General features: G+C 47.1%; 1 pseudogene; it reads right to left on the reverse strand.

Annotated features, from left to right (window-relative positions):
* LOC125945114 (uncharacterized) overlaps positions 1-21,177 on the reverse strand; it is a 59,941-nt pseudogene that overhangs the window by 15,394 nt on the left and 23,370 nt on the right.

The following is a 21,177-nucleotide window of genomic DNA, read 5'->3' on the forward strand; positions in this document are numbered from 1 at the left end:
TACAGTGGAAAATACGCTTCCTTTACAGCGTCAGACGGGTTCTGGCGAAGTACCGATAAGCCAGGTGCCCACTGTTGATTTTGTCGTCGATGCTCAGGCTGTTTGTAGCCGCTGCACATTGCAACATCTGCAGCCACGGTAGAAGTGAGCTCGACGCCTGTTTTCTATTTCTCCTTTTATTGCGACAGCAATTGTATCGACACTCCAGGCAAATTTTCGCTGTCGTCGTCGCCGTGATGTCCCGTATAAAGTCGAAAAGTCATATGAGTTAGCGACCCATACACTGTGGGCGCGAGAAAAAGCCTGTGACACTGAGTCGAAAAGGTTGGATGGACATTATCTTCCCATGCACTCAATATTCGGGTTAGAGGTCATGTGATCAAATCCGTGCATGGGGAGGAGAGCACGCGTCTTCTCATCTAGCCCTGCCACAGCTGCGAATGACTGCGCGCGGTTGGTCAACTTTCAGCTGGACCAGATAGGCAATTCTGCTCAAATGCCACTATATCTGGACATGCCCTCAGCACTAGCGTCAGGCAGAAAGGCTCCAGGCAAGTTTTTGTGGGGTCAACTGGAAATGAGAAGACGCAGGTCACCATAATGTTGTCTTGCACAGCAGACGGTTGCAAGCTACCACCCTACGTGGTGTTCAAACGGAAGACTGTGCCGAGAAGGGACAAGTTTCCAAAAAAACGTCATCTGCTGTCAAGAAAAAAGGTGGTTTGATTAAGCACTGGTGCTTGATCGGATAAAGTCTGTGTGGAGATGGTGGCCTGGAGCACTGCTGGGGCTCCCATCACTACTCTTCCTAGACGCATTTCGCTGTCCCCTGTCTGACTTGAAGTGACTGCTGCATAAGTCTGGCACTGAGCTTGTCGTCATCCCAGGATGATATGCCAGTTGCAACTGCTTTATGTGTGCATAAATAAGCCATTCACAGACCGCATCAAGCACTGCTATATGGAGGGGATGAGGTCAGGAGAGCCTGAAGTGACTCCGGCTGGACGTCTCAAATGAGCCTCTCCAGTGATGCTCTGCTCATGGATCGCTGATGCTTGAGCCTGCGTTCCCAATTAGCTCGTCCATCACACATTCAAAAAATGCTCGGTAGTGAATGCACTTGATGACACTGAAGACGAATTTCTATGGGAGGGTAACTCCGACAATGGACTTGCGGAGAAAAGTGTGATGGACGACAATGACTGGGCTGAAGTGAAATGGAAATAGGTGAAGTGGAAGTGCAATGGAAATAAATGCTTTCAATGACCAATTTCCTTGGAGTATATGCGGATAAAAACTTTTTTTCCATATTTGCTGTCCCCAAATTGCACTTTGGACTATATGAGGGTCCAATCTATACGCAGGTTTTTACGGTACTTGCCCATCGTAGCACACGTGCATACCCGCAAAGGCTCACAGCTGTGCATCACTTGCAAAACAGTGTACTTGCGTGGGGTGATGATGGTAATAGGGTTGTGTCGGTGCTACTTGTGCTGAGTCTCCACAACGTTGTGCACATGGCCTTTAAGATTGTCACATTCTACTAACAGTTTCGGAGCTTACACTGTGCGCCTGTACGTAGATTGGCAGTTCAAATGACTAGATGAACAGCTGTTGGTGACCTGCATCATCATCGCTAGTCAAAACAACCAGTGATCGCAGTGATCCACCAAGCTTGGGGTGCGAATATTACCAGAGAAAAACAAGAACACAACAGATTTTCCACTACGAATGTGGGGGTGCATTTATTATGTGGGGGTGCATTTATTATATGATTATGTTCATTATGCATGTATATACAGTGTGTTTGGTTTGGTCACCCACAGTCTGCAGAACACTTCGATATATAGGCCTTGTCAATATCGATATATAGGAATTTTCAAATTTTGTAGAAAGACATGGTCATAGAAAGCGCATAAGATGATACACGGCACCTTGTTTGCTCACTAACCAATAATTTGAATCAGAATTGTGTAAATGTGCAAGGGAAGAATATTGATGCACTCGTGCGTATTCCAGCGCTAATCAATGCGTAAACAAAGAATATGACAGCTGTGATGCGTGCCATGCAATTTCTTAATTTGTGTGTTACTGTTTGCAAGTGAATTTGCTAAGATTTTTTTTTATTGTGATGGTTCACCTTAACAGAACATTCCGAATAGCCCTATTTGGTTTCGAAGTCAAATATCAAGTATTCACTTCGATATTAGAAAAGTGTAAATATTTGCACATGGCCATAGAAACTGTTTGTGATATTGCAGCGATCTTAGACAAGAAAATCCAAATTGATACAATATTCCTAGACCTCGCGAAAGTATTCGATCAGGTATCCAATCCAAAACTTTTGACAGCACTTAAACCAATATTGAAAAGGGATTCTCTGCTTTTTTGGATTGGCGCCTACCTTTCCTTCTGAAATTAAATGGTTGCTATTGATGGACATATGTTCCAATTCGCAACTTATTATGTCAAGAATTCCTCAAGGGTCAGCGCTTTGTGCTATTTTCTTTTTAATTAATGTTCATTGACAACGTAACCCGAGATACTTTGGCTAGTATAAGGTTTTTTGCAGTGATTGCATCTTCTGTCAAGAAATACGTAGTGCACACGACCAGCCTCTCTTAAACTCTGTTTTAATGAAAATAATATATTCTTGGTGCACAACCTTGCCGATGAAGATAAATGAAAAGAAAATGGTGGCCATGACTGTAACATGAATATAACTTGCTTCACAGTATGAATATTTCATGAACGGTTAAAACTTGTAAATGCTTAAGTGTTATGCATAGCGCAGATTTTAAGTAGAACGAGCTGGTTGCCTATGTTGAAAAGAGAGCTAGGAGGAAGTTGGGCTTCTTAAGAAGGTTGTTGCACTGATCTGCCTGAAACTTTCAGCTACTTGTTATGTATAAAAATTTGTTTGTCCAATCCTGAAGTATTCATTAGTGGTCGGAGATTCTTACAGCCAAGGTAATACCAGAGTTGTGGAGTGGGGCCTTCCAATCCATTGCCACTCTGTTCTGCAGAAAGGAGATTCCCCGTAAAACCACTCCTTCGAACTACTCGGATTGGTGAAAGTTGGGCCATTTCCCACTCCTGGAGTGGATGAGCTGATCCATTCCATTCCTACAATTGCGGTAAATGAAATGCTTTCTTTGAATTGTTTACTACTTGCACTTGCGTGCCTATAACTAAAACACTTTTGAAGTCCGAACAAGAACAAACTAGTACGTCCTGTGATCAGTTATCTCTGCATGGCGGCTTTATCTCAACCTTGGTTACGGCAAAAATCTATCCTCCTATGTGCGGTGAGAACTTTAGCAGAAACCGTTAACCCTTAAATGCCCATGAGGTATCTATTGTAAATACTTAAGCAAGGTTTTTTTGAAAACAATGTTTGTCGGAAGAACATAATGCGGTGTCAAAGGCTTCTTAAAATGATCCAAAATAAAAGTTATTAGGGTGGGAATATACTTCCCTACAGGTCTTTTGGCACAACCCTACTTCTGGTGGAGTTTCTCAGAGCATGGCGGGGTGCAAAGGTGAACATTGCACGTCGAGCAAATAACCATCGATCTCTTGGCGTTCTGTTTACTTGAACAGCACCGGCAGCGTTTGAAGTTTTCTGTTCCTCGGGGAAAATGCGATGCTTCACCTCGTACACCAACATTTTTTCCTGTCACCTTGGAAGGCCTTCAGGGAACGTATGTTGCCGACCTTTTTCTTCCACTATATGGCCCAAACAATGAAATCTTCCTTACCTCAGTAAGGAAGCCTTCATTGTGGTGAGGCCGCATTATGTAACTCTGAAAGCTTGCTTACTGAGCTTTCCTCGGTAAAGGCTTCCTTGGTGCTTTCTCAGCGTAAGGTTCCTCCAAAGCTACCTTCGTGCGTCCTTACCTTGCTGCTGGCCCTGAACGAGCGCTTCACCTCACCGCTGGCCCGCATGTTTGAGTGTGCCTGCGTGCTGTCGCACACCTGCAGAAAAACGTGAGCATGGCGCCAGATGTTGGCATTTGTGTCAAGACGTCGGCGTGCCAGTGTTGCTGGCACACATCAAGTTTTGCGCTCGACTGGCGGTTTCTCATGCTGAGTAAGCAAACTGGAAGAAAGCGTATATGAGTCTCTATATTTGCAGTTTAATTTAAAGATTATGTGACACGGCAACTTTTTTTATTGAATAAAGGTGCTCGCGTAAAGCTTATAAGGGATGCAGGCGTGCAGCAACCGTTCCTCACGTGAGGACGGACGAAGGCAGTGTTCAGAGTACGCTTACTTCCTCCATTGGTAATTCACTGTAAGAAGGCCTCACGTAAGGTAAGGAAATGGTCGAAGGAAAGTTTTATTGTTTGGGCCTATGTATTCTGAAGCTGTCAGGATACCGTGATCAGAAAACAGATGGTCTCTGGCACCATTATCAGACAGGTGGTACAGAATATAGCTGTTGACATGCGCACAGTCTAAAATAAAGTAAAAGATGTGGAGCCACCACTTACGAGACTTTCGACTTGCACAGAGTTTTACTCTCTGAGCTTCTCAAAACAGTCGACACCGCGCATGTACTTGATGTAGTCTGCCTCAGCCACTGGACACTGAACGTCATTCTTTGACCCATCTTTGGCTTTCTTGGACTTTGTGATGGTTTTTGAGAGATCATGGGTCGTTGTGAGGATGTTCACAAATCTCTTGTCTTGCCATTGTAGGCTCCTACATTCCCCTTCAGTCTATACATGTGGTCACCTTCGTTCATCTTGTCGGGAAGTCATTTTCTCTGTGGGCGGAAAGTAGTCACTGAGCAGATTTCCATGTCAAAAAGGTCTCGCAGCAGTTCCGCCGAGGTCAATGTCTGATAAAGGTGTGATAATATATGGTACACGAGAGTGTAAAACATGAGCATGTGAAGACAGTGCGCCGTGCAGTGGCGAAGATGACACAGACTCTTGGCCAATAGCCGTGAGTGGGTATGTACCTTAAGGTGATCATCATCATCAACACCGACCTGTGAGCATTGACATTGGCGCCTCGAAAAGCGTGGCTCGAGAGAGCGTGGCCCGTGGCGTGAGCAGTGCGCGAGGTTCGGCGTTCGACGGCACAGAGCTTCCTCGCTGGGCATCCGGCCCATAGGAGCTATTGCCGCCTGCGTCACTATGTCTGCACCCGAATCAAAGCTGTCACCAGCTGAGAGGCTACCTCGTCCAGTTCTTCCGCTGGGCAACTGGTCCAGGCAAGCTGGCGGTCCTGAGCCTGGCTGATCGAGCGTTCGGTTGAGCGGTCACAGGCCTACCTCGTCCAGTTCTTCTGCTGGACAACTGGTCCAGGAGGGCTGGCAGTCCCGAGCCTGGCTGATCGAGCGTTCGGGTGAGCGGTCACAGGGCTACCTCGCCAGCTGTGGACGTGACTCGGTGGGCTGCCGCAGTGTTCTCCGGGGCGCAAACCCCGCCATCGGATAATCGTGCACCCGGAGGCTCCGGTACATTGACTGTGGCGCAGGGCCACTTGAGCTCCACGAGGCGATCCGACCCTGCAGTTCGACCCGGCTGTCCAACTCTGTTGTCCGACACTGCTGTCCGACGTTGCTGTCTGACACCGGTTCCCCGACGTCTCTGACATGGTGACACCTGCTTCTACATCAACTGTAGGCCGACTACATTTGACTAACCTATATTAGCTGCATATCTTCTAGAACATATTTTGGGGAACTGTTGCGCATGTGCTGTTTCAATGTATTACGTGTGTCCAATACAAGTCTGATGTGTGTTTGTGCTTCTGCATGCTGCTTCTATCTCTTTCTGGAGTGATCCTGCACCCAATAACATCACAAACTGGCAAGCCTGCCAGGATTCACTTGTAAAATCAGTGAAAGAGGGCAGCTTCGCTTGAGCGCAGACACACATTAGAAGACGGACCGTGGATTTAGTGAAACTTGCCGCCATAGGACTCCAACTAGGATTGTCAGGCGCAGAACTTCAGAGATGGATTGAGGCCGAACAGGCAAAACAAAGGAACGAGAGAGCTACGGAGCGAGAGGCAATTAAGGAAGCTGCTGAATTAGCACGCTTAGCTGATGAGAGGCAGCGTGAGATCCTCCAGCTAAAGCTACAGCTTCAGGAAGGAGCTCGGAATGTGCCGGCAGCCGCTTCTGAAATTTTGCCTGCGCCCAGCACTTCCTCGTCATCCCTCAATCCACAGAAGCTATTTCCTTTGTTTGACGAGAAACGCGATGACTTGCACACGTATTTACAGCGATTTGAGCGCGTAGCAACAGGGCAGAACTGGCCACAAGAAAAATCGGCTCTTGCTGTGAGCATGTGTTTAACTGGCGAAGCTTTAACTGTGATCGGTCGGTTGACTGCTGCCAAATCATTAGGCTACCGGAAGGTAAAGAAAGCTTTACTACAGAGGTTCCAGTTCACGGCTCAAGGCTACCAAGAGAAGTTTCGGAAAGCACGAGCAGTAGATGGCGAAACTGGAAGACAGTTAGCAGCAAGAATTTCGGCCTATTTTGATCATTGGATTGAGATGGCTAACGTGCCTAAAACGTATGAAGTTCTACGAGATCACATGATCTCTGAACAGTTTTTGCGCTGTTGTCAACCAAAGCTAGTGATTTTCTTCAGGGAGCGAGAGCGCAAATCCCTTGACGAACTTGCTAGCTTAACAGATCGTTTTGTCGAAGCGCAGAATTTGACAAACCTAGGAAAAGGTCCCAATAACACAGAGGATTCTGGTGGGAAAACCATTGAAGCTCCCAGGAAACCGCAACTCAAGTGCATACTCTGCCAGCGGTTTGGACATTTGGCGCCAGACTGCCGTAACCCACCTAAGCATATGAAAAAATGTAAGTTGTGTGACAGAACGGGACATACAGCTGAAAATTGTTGAAATGAGTACGGGGGACAACAAACTGAGTTCTTCGTGTGCACTCACCGAATCTCAACCAGTTCGGACTCGTCCAGTGAAAGCAAAGCGTCCAGGAAAGGAAGACTCGCCGATCAAGTGACAGCGATGACGAGAACCCTGGGAATGCTGTACCTTTCCTCATCGACGGGATGCCAGTGGTTGAAGGCTTACTGCTAGGAAGAAATGTTCGCGTACTACGAGATACCGGTTGTAATACCGCAATTGCCAGACGAGAACTTATTCCAGAGGGTATTCAGCCAATGCATCGTTTAGGTGGCTCTGAAAAGAGCCGTTTATAAAAAAAAAAAAAAATACGACGTGGCCGGCGCTACATCATAGGTCAGCACTTGGGCGCAAAGAAGTTGCTTATTTTCTTTTGCACGGTCCGCTTGCCCGCGATCATGTCTGCCTCAATTGCAGTTAACGTCATGTTGCCGCTGTACACCGATGACAGTGTCATCAGTGCTCGCGTCAACTCCGAGCTCGTTGGCTGTGTAGGAGCTGGCTCTTCGTTCTCGGTGTCGGTGTCTCCGTAACTTGACGAATTATTTCGTCATCGGTCAACTCCGCACATAGCTCGAGGTCTTTGTCAGCGTCGGCGAAGCCCTCAAAGGTTATCCCGGCTGGAATCGACACGCCGGCAGCGCGCAGATCGTCGAAGGCAACGTCCGCAGATGGCAGTTCGTTCAAAGGCGCGGACGAAGACGAAGGAGCAGTCAGTGCCATCGCTGTAAACGGCGAATCCGCTCGACGAAAAGCGCAGCACGAAACAGCTAGGAACTCGGTGGATGCTGAAGGTCGGGAAACATGATCACTGAAGATAGCGCGCGGCAGCAAACGATCCACCGCAGACGCGACCGCAGAGCTGGCAGAGCTGACAAAACAACACGCGAACGAACACAGTGAGGTTTGGCTTGGCTAAGCTACGGCTGGCAACGGATTGACACGTGCGGTTTCGAGGTTACGGCAGCCGCGGCGCGGTGCGGCGGTGCTGCTGGCCACACCTACGATGCGAGTATGGTGGGTTCGAGGATATGAAAACAACCAAAATGGCGGCGTCGATGGTGACTTTGGGTCGGCGGTTAACAGTAAAAAGTCCGGGAAATCGGATGGCGAAGGCTATAAGCGTCCGGAATTTCGGACTTTTTAATACATTGACTCTATGGGGAACTTGACGGTGCCACAGATGAGTCCGGGAAATCAGGCATGTCCGGAATTTCGGGCGTCCGGGAAATCGGACGTCGACTGTATATGACGGGAAAAACGAACAACGTTGTTCTTCTAGACGGCTCAACAAACTACCTGCCTGAAGCTGTCATACAAGTGAACACGCCGTACTTTACAGGCAAATTAACAGTGGCTTGTATGGACGAGCCTCTCTACGACCTTGTTCTGGGAAATCTTCCAGGCGTCAGAGGACCATACAATCCGGATTCTGACTGGAAGCACCCCGCTGCTCCCAACGAGGAGTCGTCGTCGATAGAAATGAAGCTGACTAAGGCGCCTATGAAGCCTCAGCATGTATCGAGCGTGGCTCAATCCAAAACTGAAGAGGAAGAACAAGGCACGATTCGTCCCTTGGACGTTCCAAAAATTTTCTTTCGTGACGAAACTAAAGGACAGCTCATTGGAGAACAGCAGAAAGACCCGACGCTGACACATATTCTTGCCAAAGTGGGCAAGTCGTTCAACTCTGGAAAGGGTCACAGCTTCGAATTCATAGAACAAAAAGGATTGCTGTATCGCCTTTACCACCTGGCTACTGGCAGAACATTTAAGCAGGTGATCGTCCCAAAAGCATTTAGACATGACATAGTAGAAATGGCACATGAAAGCATCATGGCAGGACATCAAGGTATCAGGAGAACAACCGATCATGTCCTACAAGAATTTTATTGGCCAGATGTACACAGAGACGTAAAACGCTTCGTGAAGTCATGCGACAAGTGCCAAAGGACAACCCCTAAAGGGAAAGTAGGAGTCGCTCCACTGGGTAACATGCCTCTGATCCATACACCTTTTGAAAGGGTGGCTGTTGATTTAATCGGGCCCTTTTCACCAAAGTCGGACTGCGGGAGCCGATATGTTCTTACGTTAATCGACTTTGCCACTCGTTATCCGGATGCTGTAGCACTCCCCGCAATCGACGCAGTTCATGTTGCCGAAGCACTGATTGAGATCTTTTCTCGCGTTGGTTTGCCAAAAGAAATAGTCACTGACCAAGGAGCAAGCTTTACCTCAGAATTAATCAAAGAGGTTAGTTGACTGCTCTCAGTGAAGCTACTCAAGAAGACACCCTACCATACGATGGCGAATGGTCTCGTCGTCAAGTTTAACGGCAACCTGAAGATGATGTTACAGAGAATGTGCCAAGAGAGACCGCGATCTTGGGACAGATACCTTGCCCCTTTGCTTTTTGCATATAGAGAAGTTCCACAGGCAAGCCTTGGGTTCTCTCCCTTTCAGCTCATTTACGGCCGGCACGTCCGAGGACCGTTGACGGTATTAAAGGAACTGTGGACGAACGGGTTGGCCTGCCTGAGGAGAGACATAAGTCGAAGTGTAAGGCTTCCTGTGGTCTCCAACCTTAGTGTCGTCCTCCAAGGACACCAGGATCATCGCAGTCAGCAACATGGCTGGGTGTACACCCGAGTGTTAACCTACCTGGTGAGAGCCACGTGTCAGATCGTAAGGCTTCGCGTGGCCTCAAGCCCCGCTTCTACCTACTTTAACTAACACCGAAGCAACATCGTTGCACCGCCTGACCATTTCTCGCCGAGCTGCTGCAGCGACGGAGCTGGCGTCCCATTGATAGTGAGCTGTGCAGACCAATCGTACTCCCCTGTGAGGCGCTTTGGTAACAGAACCGCACTTTGTGTTTTAATTCTTACTTTAACTGTGCGCAATGACCTGTGAGCAATTTGTGCCTCGTGCTCATATGAGTAATCGGGCAAACGTACAGGACATTATCCTTTTTTGTTTTCATCCCGCGTCCTTGTTTTAGAATAGTTGTAAACAACTTTCTCGAAAAGGGGGGTATTGTGATAATATATGGTACATGGGAGTGTAAAACATGAGCATGTGAAGACAGTGCGCCGTGCGGTGGCGAAGATGACACCGACTCTTGGCCAATACCCGGGAGTGGGTATGCACCTTAAGGTGATCATCATCGACCCCGACCTGTGAGCGTTGACAGTGGTGCCTCGAAAAGCGTGGCTCGAGAGAGCGTGGCCCGTGGTGTGAGCAGTGCGCGAGGTTCGGCGTTCAACGGCACAGAGGCTTCCTTGCTGGCCGTCCGGGCCATAGGAGCTATCGCCGCCTGCGTCACTACGTCTGCACCCGAATCAAAGCTGTCACCAGCTGAGAGGCTACCTCGTCCAGTTCTTCCGCTGGGCAACTGGTCCAGGAGGGCTGGCGGTCCTGAGCCTGGCTGATTGAGCGTTCGGTTGAGCGGTCACAGGCCTACCTCGTCCAATTCTTTCGCTGGGCAACTGGTCCAGGAGGGCTGGCAGTCCTGAGCCTGGCTGATCGAACGTTCGGGTGAGCGGCCACAGGGCTACCTTGCCAGCTGTGGACGTGACTCGGTGGGCTGCCGCAGTGTTCTCCGGGGTGCAAACCCCGCCATCGGGTAACCGGGCATGCGGAGGCTCCGGTACATCGACTGTGGCGCAGGGCCCCTTGAGCTCCACGAGGCGATCCGACCCTGTGGTTCGACCCTGCGGTCCAACCCGGCTGTCCGACCCGGCTCTCCGACACTGCTCTACGACACGGCTGTCCGACATTGCTGTCTGACACTGGTTCCCCGACGTCTCCGACATGGAGACACTTGCTTGTACATGAACTGTAGGCCGACTACATTTGACTAACCTATATTAGCTGCATATCTTCTAGAACGTATTTTGGGGAACTGTTGCGTATGTGCTGTTTCAATCTATTACGTCTGTCCAATACAAGTCTGATGTGGGTTTGTGCTTCTACGTGCTGCTTCTATCTCTTTCTGGAGTGATCCTGCATCCAATAACATCACAAACGGATCACCCATTTCATTTGGAATACTGGTAGTACGAGGTGCCTGGGAATTAATGATGTGCCCAAATTTTTTCGGGCTATCAGCTACCATGTGATGAAGGTAGTTGTGATAAAACAAGTGTTAATGTCTGCGGATAGCGTCCATGTAGACACGCTCAGACTTGTAACATCTTTTCCAGACGCCGGGGTTTGGTTTCATTCTTACGGATTGAAAAAGATGTTTCGTTTTGTTCTCGACAGTTCTAAGTGTTCTCGAGAGCGGAGAACACACTGGGGTGCATATGAATCCTGTCTTGAAATCCATCTTCTTCTGCCATAATATTGACCAGTCCCCTTCCTCAATGCATGGCAGTGGATTCTAAGTGCTTGATCACGTTAGCTTTGCCGACAGTTTTCTTACCGAACTTGAACAGTTACTGGGAGAGTACTGGAAATATGTTCAATATCACTTTAGCACGGTACATCCAGTAGAATGCACTGACACTTAAGTCTATCTGTGCAAGCTGAGCATAAAATCCATGGCTGCCGGTCCGGAGTTTTGATGCCTCTTTGCCACATGCGTCAAGGAAGCCCACATACCTTTCAAGGGCAGCTGAATCGACACCGTCGCCTGCTGTCTGCAGCCAAGTACACAGTTCGCCTACTCTTTTTTGCAGATGAACCAATGCCTGGTCACCTCCTTCTTGTTCCTTTATCAGTTTGCAGGCCAATTGTGAGCAAGTACAGATTTGACTTGTTTTTCTTCTTCAGTTCCACCCAGGAGGGTGTGAGCACACTTTTAAATTCTGCTGCTAGAAACTTTCTGACCCAATCTCCATGCTCTTTTTGAACCTTTGATGAAAGGTCCTTTCTGCATGTGAAAGCAGAAGTGCTGGCCCTCGCTGCAGGTGAGGTACTCCAGGCTCCACACGGTACAGAAGGCAAACATATTCTGTAGTGGCCATTACACCTGAAGCAAACGCCTAGTCTTTGAACTGAGAAAACCAGGAGAGCTATTCTTCCATGCTTAAAAAATTGAAGTTGTCAGGTTGACACCGCTATGCCTCTCCAGGACTGAGCTTCCTGAAGCCCTTTCACAGCTCCCACTTGCGCAAAGTTTGCCGTGCGTTCTGTTCGGCTCGCTGATGGATAGTTACCTGTTAAGGTTATCCCACTACTGACGTGATGTAGGGTTCAACAGCGAGCAGACACAGCCAGCTCAAGCACACCGAGGAAACTCGGCTACAACTACAGCAACTGCTGGCAATGAACTCTGTTCTTTTACTCTCCAACCAGACATATGTACACATAACATGACCTCTATGCAAAAGCCACCAAATGTTCTCATACATTTTATCCTGAGATGTGTGCCATTTGTCCCATGACTCACTTGCAGATCACCTATATTTCATTCTTTCATAGCACGGTGTGATAATTATGGATGTTCGTCACTTGTTTGTGTGTCTTAACACGAGAAAAGATGCACAATAAATGCTAGTAGGCAAAAAAATGTTTCACACACACGATGGGCAAAGGAAAGGAAAACAATACGATATCAAAGAGCAAGCTTCTCGCACTGACAGATGTACGCCACACTCAGTCCAGAGAAGGACAGGGAGTTAAGATAACCAGTCCTACACCACCGTTCGGCACGTCAAAAGTTAAAAAAAAAGGCATCTCACAGTTTGGGTCATGACGGCTCGTTTGTTGTTGCGCGGTACGGTCAGCGAGGCAGAGGTGGCACGGTAGCTGCAGCTGGAACCGTCGCCGGCACGGCTGCACTACCGTATATGGTGCCTGCCTACGTGGAGGACACCACTTCGATGTCCGGCCGCAACTCACGAGGTCCGCGACCCAGGGTCGACCCACGCGGACAGCACCTCGGTAGGCCTCGAAAAAGAACGGCCCTAGGCAACTGCGCCCTCGCAGGAGCCGCTGAGCAGGCCTTGTCCTTGGTCCCGGAACAGGCCTCCGCATCTGGCCCGGGTCACTCGGCCGCAGCAGGAACAGCACGAGCTCTTCTCCCAGAGTGTCGCACCCGATCTGCTGCCACCGTGGCTTTGCCGCTCAAGCTCCTCTGCACTTTCTCTACGTAGCACTTCTTTTCTTTTGTTGTGTTCATTTTGCTCAACTAGCCAATCAGCGCGCGCCTGAAAGCAAAAAGCAAAATATGGCTGAAGTGGAACGTTTCAGAATACAGCCCCAGCTTGCCTTCTTCACTTCGGTATGCGATTTCTTCCAACTTGCACTTTAATTGAGTCCACAAGTCGTGGCATACACGTGAAAGAAATATTATAAAAAGGAATATTGTGTCCTTTCCCCACACACGGACATATTTTCTGAACTTATGTTTTTCATCGCTCTGTTTAGGCGATTGTTTTATCGTCTATATTTCCTTTGTGATTTTCTTTTTCTGTAATGTGTCAGTTCATGTCATGGTTTTTGTATTTGACTTAGTGTGCGCTCGTTTAGGCCAATGGCTGTTGAAGCACACTCAAAATCGAATATCTATCGATATCTATCTAATCTATCTGCCACCCTCCAAATTTGTAGAGGTTGCTATCATCGTTGCCTTGCGGCAAAGATGATAGCAACCTCTACAAATCCTGGATATCTATGGAAGTCCATGGAACCATAACACTATTTTTGAACTTCACATCATTGGTAATGAGTGTTACTGTTGCACATTGAAGTCAAGTTTTCCGAGAGGTAGCATGCAGCAGGTTGTGCCAGGAGCCCTTCCCACTGCATCTATGTTGTAGCCTTGCATTGCTTCTTTTAACTAATTCTGGATTGTGGTAAGACCACTTTCTACCATTAAAAAAGAAAAACTGCTGCTTTGCCACATCCTATTAATGCACCTTTCCAGCCCTTCAGTTTCTTTAGTGATTTTTTGCCTTCTCACTTATTCTTCTCTTGTTAGCGTAAAGCAGGTCAGCTTGAGTTAGGGTGAGCCAGCTGCAATGACCAACATGGGTGAGACTGCCATCTCTTTGGCTCACACTACTCAAATGCCCTCACAGGAACAATGCCAGCGATTCTGTTGCCGCAGGGTTACTAAAAGTAGGATTTCAGCCACACACTGCATTGATGATTCCGTGCATTGTTCATTGTCCTGTATATTGTTCATAGGCACCCCATCTAAGAAGAGGGTTTTTTTTTGGCGTTGGAGAACATCACCAATAGACCTCTCCAGGGGTACATCACACCACAACGGAGACGTCACAGCGTGACGTCACCGGCACACGTGTGGTGACCCTGGTTGGCAAAAAACAGCCGCCGCCGGCTTTCTGTGTGGTGCAGTCGCGCAGAAGTTGGTGTAGGTGGGCACTATGTGGACGCGTGTTTTTCTTCATTTTATTTATTTATTCTTTTTACGTGAACCTCTACAATTCTCTTCCCAGCCAGATTAGCAGTAATGCGTGTCGGAGAACATCGGCGTGTGGTAAACTGCGTGATGAAAATGTGGCGACGCTGGCCTTTTTTACTTGCGAACGTGAACCACGTGGTGGTGGTCTGTGATGGATTGTGCAATGAAGAATATCGGCTTTCCATGGAAGTGTGCCACGTTTGTTGTGATAAAGTGTGCGGCGAAAACAGCGACGTTATCGGCTTATCTTTGCGTAGGGAAAGGGACCACATTGTGTGTGTGCTTGTGTTACTTGATTAGCAATACATCTCGCTTACGAGACTGTGGAAGCGTGGTTGCATGTAATAAAACCAGTTGTAGTGATTAGGCGCCGATAGAACTTGAGGACCCATAATTATTTAACAGGTGAGAATGAATGATGTGCGATGATTAGTGAGTGCATGTATTTCGGGGCCATCGGCGCTGTGTGCAGAAAAAAAATATGACAAGAAAAAAAATTTGTTTGAGCATAATTTATCGACTGAGAGGTATGACTACAAATGGAGCTCCTATGATGTTTTGTCCACTTCCGAAGCTGCGTGTATACATTTACAACTACCCGCCGCGGTGGCTTAGTCAGCTAAGGCGTTGTACTGCTGAGTACGAGATTGCGTTATTGAATCCAGGCCACGGCGGCCGCATTTCGATAGTGGCGTAATGCAAAAACGCCCATGTGCTTGCGTTGTAGTGCACATTAAAGAACCCCAGGTGGCCAAATTAATCCGGAGCCCTCCACTATGACATGCCTCATAATCAGAACTGGTTTTGGCTCGTAAAACCCCACAAAGAAGAAGAATATTTAACCACGGGGAATGCCCAAAAGGCAAACCACTGAACCATTATCACGATTTAACGCAGATCTCATGGGTCTTTAGTAAAACTGAACTTTATTTTTTTTTTGTTATTGGTATATTCACATTTACGACACAGACTTCATGCTGTGATGATGCACATAAACATGCAAAAGTTGGGTCTTGTAAGGTTGAGAGCAGCAAAGGAGGCAGCAGACACAGCGAATTTACCGCGCAACGGGTTATGTACTTATATAAGCTTTTGCTTTGTACATTCACATGACCGAGACTTATAAGTAAAATCAAATTATGGTGTTTAAAATTCTTAAGCTGCACAGCGGCTTATGGGGGACAGTGTAAACGGAAGGCTCCGGATTAATTTTGTCCACCTAGGGTATCTGGTGGACAACCCAAACTTATTGCCCAAAGCAGGGTAATAAGTTTTTCTGCGTTTCTCCCTCATCTGAATTTAGGCGCCGCTATTTGGTACGGCTCCACTGAGCCGCTGTGTAGTTCTAAACGAAGTTCATCTTCTGTATCGTTTAAAGCTATGGTGTAAATGGGACGCAAATCAGTGCATTCACGACAATGCTATAGAAATTTGTGTTGAAAGACCAGTCATTTAGCGAAGATGTGCATCATCGCGAAAATGTGCATGATCTGTGATAAAATGTTCGTTTTTGAGGTGTAATAGATTTTTGTGGATGTTTGAACTACGGAAGAGGCGTACTTCTACGAAATCGCCACACGCTGACTGACAGGAACCATGCACTCGGCATCAACGCTACATTGTTGTAGGGGAGAGTCGGTAGGATTGGGACACTTTTCACAAATGTATTTTTAGTTTTCTTTATTTCGAACACAGAACGAGTTTTGGTAGATTATAATACAGGTCGAGGTATGCCACACATATTCTCAGAAGCACTGGTTCCTGCAACTTGTGGCGTAGCTGTAAAAAAAATTTTTATAACAGCCAAAATCTGTCCCATTGCACCTCCCTCTCTGGGTGGAGTGGGACATCACTTGGGAGGAATGGGACATCCGTACACATTTGTCCAAATGACTTAAGCGAACATTATAAGCCGAAAGATCAACATCAAACTTAAAGCAGGATTGCAGACGCTTTGTGCCCCCAATAGTTTTTGGTGCAGGCAGCTTCATCATGATATCTGCTATTGGTACGGTCCCCACATCTTTCTGAGGAGGAAAGTAAAAACTGGAAATATCTTCTTTCTTTTGCAGGAACTGGACACCGACGTCAATATTATCATTGCTCTCGACTCTACCCGTGTAATAGATGTCAGATTTTTTTTACCAAACCTGACAAGAACAAAATCGCCTCTTGTAACTTGAACAGGTTCATTCGGCCAATCGACTTCAGAAATGTCGGGCTTCTCATTACCAAAACCTGACATGTTACTGTCAGAATCGTCAAAGACAACGGCCACAGTCTCTTCTTCACTTGAAGAACTGGAGTCCTTCAGCAGACGCCTTTTCTTTTTTGGGCGGGTGGTTGCAGTAGTCTTAAGAGCGCTACGCGGTCCTTTTTTCTGACTCCGTCGTGCCAACCTCTCTATAGCTCCTTGTTCAACTGCCTGCTTCTCTGGCGTATCTGTAAGGACTTTTGTCCTACCTTTCTTCCTTCCTTGTTGCGTGGTCTTACGCGGTGCAGCCGTAGGGAAGGGCCTAAGGTCACTTGGAACAATTCGGCTCGGAGAAGCAGTTGACGTCGAGGCTGATTCATCGACAGTGGGCGTGAAGATATCTGCAGAGACACTTCGAGCTCTGTTAGTGTTTACCTCGCCGTTTGAAACATTTTCCAGAAGGCTTGCGCTGCTCGTTTCACTGACGATGGTGGCTGTTTGCCGGGACACCTCTCCGCAAGGGGAAGCTACGGGTCTGTCGGTGACTGACGACATCATGTAGTCATCCACAGTGACAGGCTCGCTATTCAAAGGCGAAATGCCCGTTTTTTGAAAGTCTGAGATTATGTTCTTTTGTGTCACCGTTAGTACGTAGGCGGATCCCACAAGTTCTGCAACGTTGTAGATGGAGATGGCCTTCCCTGGGTTGTTTGTGAGCCAATCGTTGCAAGCAGCGTTGTACCGCGATTTAAATGGTCCGTATACGGATACATCAAGTGGCTGCAGGCGGTGGCTACAGTGTGGAGGAAAGGTGAGCAAGATGACGCCACTCTCTTTGGCCTTGTTAATGGTGCTGATGCTGACATGGCTTTCATGATTGTCAAGAATTAAAAGAATGGGTTCTTCCGTCGAGCACTTTGTGTGTCTTACAATGTGTTCTAAAATCAGTAAAAACAATTCACTGGACATCCATCCTGACCTGTTTGCCAAACCAAGACTTCCGGCTGGGGCACCTTTCAGAAAAAAATCTTTGAATCTCACCCGAGGAAAAATTAACACCGGCGGTAGAGCGTTTCCTATCGCATTGACAGTGCACAAAACGGTCACTAATTCGCCGCGATCTGCTGATGTGACCTGACCAATTTGCTTCTCTCCACGTGCTGCTACTACCTTTGGTGGATTGTGTGCAGTTGTGAAGCCCGTTTCATCACAATTGTAGATGCGGTCTGGAGTAAGCTGGTAATGGTCGTAGACACTCTTCAGGTTTGAAAGAAAGGCATCGACATTGTGCTTGTTGAAGCTTGTTGCCCTACCGAGACTAGTCGCTTCTGGCGATCGAAGTGACAGCTCAGGATGGCGGTCCATAAAACCCCTAAACCAGTCTCTTCCAGCTAAATTGTTGGCTTCCCACGATGCTGGGCACTTCCGGTTTAAGGCTTTTGCATATTGGTACGCCAGTGAGTGAACCTGCATCCTCGTAAGTCCGTAATGCATTTCGCTAGCCTTCAGCAGATATTCCTTCAAGAGCACTTCATCTTCTGCGGTGAAAATCATTCCGCAAACCAAATTGGACTTGAACAAGATGTTATCTTTGTCACCGCTATTCTTGTACTTCTTGACTGCTCGGCCAAGCGCTGATTTCGATATCTTCAGAGCTTCTGCTACTTCCCTTATACTTTTCTTTTGGTCGCACACCAATCTCACAGCATGAAGCGTCAAACTGTTCGATGCTTGAGCCCTATCGGGATGTTTTCTTTTGTACACCTTTGGCATCTTCCTGAAAATTGAAATGAGCAATAACTTGCAACTGCATATATTCACGCGCGCGACCCACGCTCAACTTTGTCTCACCTAATTTACTGAACGCAGTTCACAGCACTCCTGCTGTAGCCGACTGTTTGCGCTTATCCCGTGCCACTCGACAACGTGAAGGTAACTAAAGCTTTGTAACGGAGCAATATCAATATTTATAACGTCCTCTTTTACAGGCCTTGTTAACGTGAATTGTATGTAGTCTGCCTATGTGTTATCTAATCTGATCTTCATGGCACCGAATATTTAAAAGCTTATCATGTGAAATAAATAAAAATAGCTGCTTGCTGGGCTAATTCGGCTCAACCTTGAAGCTTCATTACTGCTCACAGCAGGAACTTTACTGTGGGGAGGACTGGGACAAAGTCCCGTTCCACCCGCACCTCAGCTGTCCCACTCCTCTCTAGGTACATTGCCCAAGGTAAACAACGTTCAACGGCAAAAGTTCGAGCGTTAGGCCTAGAGTTGTTCTTGCAAAAAGTACGACGATGATGCGTGTTTTGGGAGACAAATTGGTACTAGCGACTAAAAAGCAGTTTCAGTCTCAGATAGCAGATACTCGGATAGCAGAAACTTACTTTTGGCACGTGAAAAAGACGATTTCCTGTCACAGAAAGCTGCACACGCTGGAGACGTCCACCATTACAGCCAGGCTGTCGGTATGTTAGCGCCATCTAGTGAGTATTTCGCGAGTGTCCGAGAAATAACTGTAGGAGAGATACACGAGTTGTCCCAAACCTCCCGACTCTCCCCTACCGGTAAAACGGGGACGATTATACTTCCTACGCAAAGTGCGTAAATTCTGTCACTTAAAGAAATAGCACTATGCCGGACGTATATTGCGGCAGTTGATATACAAGCAACGGCTCTTATGCAGACAGCGCAGGTCGCATGAATGTCTTTTGTCAACCTGCGCCCGCTTCGGAGGCGTGGCAGATGGAAGGGGCCCCCGGCAGTGACGTCACACTGTTTGCAAACAGGGAGAGGTCTATTAGCGACGCCCTAGATAGTTCCAGTATGCCGGTCATTCTTTGAATGTGCTTCAAATTACTAACTGCCTTTCTTCAACAAAAACTGTACCAGCATACACTAGATACATTCACGTTTCATAATATGCCACATTTAATTCCCTTAAAAAAAGTATGAAAAATGCAGAATGCATAGTCCCTGAACTTGACGATGTTGGTATATCGTGTTTGCACTTGTTACAATAAAACTGAAAAAATTCACATTTAATGGAGAGAGTGAGTGGTTTTTCTTCCATCATCCGACAAAAGTTGCTAACCTAATGAGACCACTACAGCTAGACCTTGGTGCTGAAATCGGTGCAAGGTTACTTCTTGAACTTGTAAAAGGTTGCAAGACAGGATCTGTCTTGCAACCTTTTACAAGTTCAAAAGTTCAACCTTTTACAAGTACAAAAAAGTCGGTGGGCGGTTGCAAGACAGGATCTGTCTTGCAACCGCCCACCGACTTTTTTTATTTTGTAGTTCGATTTTCTATTTTGCCTTTAGCGACAAGCTTAATCATGTTTTTCAACCATAAGTCAAATCGGTCAAGAGAGTAATCGGTCAAGAGTTCTTCGTGTAACTTTGCTCAAAGCAAGTTCCACTCTGGTGCCCTTTCACCATCAGCAGGCTCTCAAGGGTTTTTTCACTGATAGATGAGCGAATCTCCGTTCGAGTTTTGTTCACAGTGCTGAATATTCTCTCGTATTCAGCATTACTGTGAGGAATGGAGAGGATGCCCAGCATAACCATTGAAATTCTGTGAAACCTGAGCGATCCGTCAACACTTCGAAGTGCTCCCAAGCTTGCCCACTGCATGTCACACCTGGGCTCATTCAAAATGTCTGCTGGAATATTATATGCTTGTAAGCTCGCAAACTGCACCTCAAGTTCATCAATTGCCTTCTCTTTTGATTCCCTACTTTGCTCCGGCAAAAGAGCAGGGAATGCAGTGATGAAATGTCGTACACTGCTGAATGAAGCAGTCTGCAATGACTGCACTTGGGCAACCTCAGCCATCTTGAGGTTGATATCTTCCAATGGAAACTTATGACGAATACAATCAGATGATGGTGTAAAGTATACACGTACAGCTAAAAAGAACTGTTCTCTCTCACTTAAGCTCAGTGTCTCAACAGAGTGGGTCATGCTGCCAATGACAAGGTCTTCATCTCCTTTCTGGTTCTCTGCAGCTCCACAGGAAACTTCAAGCAATGAATTGCATTCTTTGAGAACACTAGGCTGCACAAAACTAGTGAGGAGATCCTCGAGTAGGAGGGTCAAGAGGTCCCTCAGTACATGAATATGGGGAGCCTGTTCTTGAAGAAGGCAGTTTGTTCTCTCAAAAATCAGCACTACATTTTGCAAGAAGAAGAGACTACATTTTGCACTACTTAGCTCCGATTACAAGAAAAAAATACAGGCACTCTTCACGAGGTTGGTTTGTCCGGATTCTGTGGTCTGAAGCTTCATCTTTTTGGCTTGAGGTGCAAGATGAACACTTTTTCTCTTTAGTGGGACTACATCGGCATCAGTGTTGGTGCTTTTCTCGAGGCCTACAGTAGACTTTGGGGTAGGTGCAGATTTCTTGGAGGTTTGTTGAGAAGTCTTTGAAATCTGGTACGACTCCAAAAACAGGCTCTGCTTATTGCACTTCTTCACCTCACACAAAAGAAAGCTGAGAACTGGCTTCCACTGGTCTAGAAGTCTCTTTCAACACTTTCCCAACAAAAGCCAACATGTCGGCGAATGCTTCAGCATCTTCCTCACCTCGACGTCATGCATTTGCTGGAACTCTTTGAGTCGATCTTTCCATTTTGCACTTTTTTTAAGGTAAAAAAATATGTCAATCAAAGCTTCATCAACCTTTACAGGAAGACATGACG

Source organism: Dermacentor silvarum, chromosome 4 (genome assembly GCF_013339745.2).
Source record: "Dermacentor silvarum isolate Dsil-2018 chromosome 4, BIME_Dsil_1.4, whole genome shotgun sequence".
Classification (NCBI taxonomy): Eukaryota; Metazoa; Arthropoda; class Arachnida; order Ixodida; family Ixodidae; genus Dermacentor; species Dermacentor silvarum.